We start from the raw sequence: 3,020 nt of genomic DNA, 5'->3' as shown, positions 1-3,020 counted from the left end.
AGATAGAACTGCCCCGAGGTACGAAGGACATCTTGATGGATGATTTCCGCAAACTCCGACTGGATGCGAAAGAATTCTTGTCTGATGTCCGCGTCCTGGATTGCCGACAAGCGTGCGGCCCAATCTTTGAGATTATTTGGCAGCAGAAGGTGATTATGGTCCTGTACGATCGCCCGCATGTGATGGAGGGCATAGTAGGCATCCTTCTGACCGCCAGGCGGCTGCTTGACGCAGGAGAACGTCGTATTGTGGCTGAAGATGTGCTTGCCGTACTTACGAACTGGCCTGCTGAAGGTGCCTCCAGATTTGGCGTAGCCGGGGAGAACATCATCAAGAACTTTCTTGATATTTGTGTAGTCTATCTTCGACTAATGGTCCGGGTCGAAATACGCGGCCATGGAATATTTCGGGCTTAGGAGGATGAGTGTGCAATGTGTGTCACTGCACAAAACACGGAATGTTAGAAAAAAAAGAACGATCGAAATCTAAGAAATCATATGTTACGGGGCGGTGAGGGGATGACTTACTCGGGAAAGTAAGGCACGAGGAAGTTATCCTTATCTGGGTTTGCCAGAATGACGCCTTCGAGGTATGAACTCGCGACTTGCCGGTCCCCAGCACTGCCCAAGATCTTGGCACGCATGTAGAAGGGGTCGACTATCACGATGTCCGGGGTCTTGTCTCTAATGATCCGCATCTCCATACTCAGCGAAAATAGCCGAACGAAGGTGTAGTGCAGCGGATGAAGGTTAAACATAGCGAAGATGTCATCAAACCGCAGGACGATCGTACCCACGATGGCGCTATCCACAAAGCCCTTGCCCTCTGGCACCTTGGCCACGAAAACCGGGTATGCCACATCATTCTTGGAGAGACGCCGCTTCTCCAAAGAAAGAACACTGTCATGCAGACTCCGCATAGCACCGGTTGCAGCATTGAGCAGATTAGTCGGTAGCATCGGCCTACCCGCCACATGCACCCTCCTCGAGATATCCTTAGGTGAAGGTGGCCCGTGCTGAGCACGGATCGTACTCGGTGCCGGCTGGCTTGCATCGCCCTTGTTATTCTTTCGTTTCCGTCCCTTCTTCCTCATCTCCTGTAATGGGATCGAGTTCTGCTCAGAGACCGCCTTCTTGAGTGTGTTGGGGCTGATAATATTCTGCACCACGGCTATCTCAGGCTCGGTGAAGGCGGCCGCTGGAGGCGTCTCCTGAGAACTAAACGCTAGACGACGCCTGTTGCAATTGGGTTTCTCCGCGGTACCAGCTCGATCGCGATCGTCTTTTTCAGGGTTGGGTTCTTGAGAAGGAGGCCCGAAGAATTCGCTACCGTACCCATGTTCGGCAAAGTACTTATCGACGTTGGTAAATGTACCGTCGTCGTTGTCGTCGTCGTCCGGATCCTGTGCCATATGCATGTCCGGATCCTGTGCCATAGGGATGTCCGGCATGTCCAGTAGCGTTCGGCGGTCTTGCCATGGCTTGGCGCCGGCACGACTGGCGGTGTTGTCTGTGGGGTGGTGTCCCCCGCCCCCAAACGAATCTGGCTCTTCGGCCAAAGCAGGGGCTAGCTTACACAGGCGCTGAGGGTCATCACATCATCTTCGTCGGCCCCAGCGGGTCGAATCGGAGGTAACAACTCGTCGCAGCCTGGCAGCACCCGAACCAGTTCAACCCTATACACAGTGGGTGGCATCGGATTACCGTGGAACACGGGGTTGCCCGGTTGAACGATTCTGCCCTTGGCGACATCAATCAACTCGCCGCCCACGAAGTGCAGGAGAGTGCATGGAACGTCGGCGGCGCCCTGCGAAAACATGTAGGGCGTCAGGGATGCCCAGTCAAAGGCAAGGAGATGAAGTCATCTGCTGAGAGGCTTAGTTACCGTGATGGCGTCGAGCTCGGCTAATGTCGAGGCACCGCCAACGGCGGGCGTGCAACTGATGGAGGGGCCGCTTGCTTGCGTCGAGCTCGGCTAATGTCAAACACAGAATGTTTATGCAGAATGTTTATGCAGTACAGAGAAGTGTTGAAAATTCAGTTACCACTGTTGCCTTGTTGATCTGCCGTACTTCTTTGATCTATTGTTGCTATTTCCCCTGCTGTTAATCTGCTTCTTCACTCTCTAGTTGCTGTAGTTCTTGATCTGCTACGGAGGAACACAGGCAGGGCAGTGAGAGGAGCAACTCAGGCAGAGGAACAAGGTACTAGATCCAACTCAGGCCACGGTCAAGGGAAGGGAGGGAATGGGGAGGAAGGGTGGAGAGGGAGGAAGGAGGAGAGGTACCTGGGCGGGCGCGGCCGGTCGCCGGAGGGGTCGGGGTCGGCGGCGGCGGGATGGTTGCGGGTCGGTGGCGGTCGTCGTCCTGCACCCCGTGCGGTCGTCGGCGGTGGGATGGTTGGGGGCCGCGGCGGCTTGCTGTCCGGTGGGCGGCGGAGGAGCTGCAGTGGTGGGGGCGCGGGGGCGGCGGCGCACGTAGGGGCGGCGGCGTCGTGGGTCGGGGCTGCGGGGGGAAGTGTGGCGAGGGAGGGACGAAGGGATCGGGCGAATTAGCTAGCTAGGGGGGAAGAGTACTAATGGCACACCCCAAGCGGTGCGCCATTAGTATGTTTTTTTATAGCAATGGCGCACCCCCGAGCGGTGCGCCATTAGAAATCTTTTTTTAGATAGCAATGGCGCACCACCCAGCGGTGCGCCATAAGTAACCTTTTTTTTGCACAGCAATGGCGCACCAGCCAGCGGTGCGCCATAAGTAAATTTATTATTATTATTATTTTTTGTTGCATCTAATATTTTTTTAGAAAATGAAAATGAATATGAAACAGTAATTTTTTTTATAAAAATAGTAATAATTTTTTTAAAAATATCATCAAATTTGTTATTTGAAAATATTTATGAATATGAAAAAATATCATCAAATTTGTTATTTGAAAATATAATCAAATTTGTTTTTTTTGGATTTTTAGTTGCATTCATTTGTGAATTGGTAAGACATTACTGGGGAGGGTGCGGGGGGTCGT

The sequence above is a fragment of the Triticum aestivum genome, chromosome 7D (assembly GCF_018294505.1).
Source record: "Triticum aestivum cultivar Chinese Spring chromosome 7D, IWGSC CS RefSeq v2.1, whole genome shotgun sequence".
Taxonomy (NCBI): Eukaryota; Viridiplantae; Streptophyta; class Magnoliopsida; order Poales; family Poaceae; genus Triticum; species Triticum aestivum.
The sequence above is the reverse complement of the archived record's forward strand: the minus strand, read 5'-3'. Positions refer to the sequence as shown.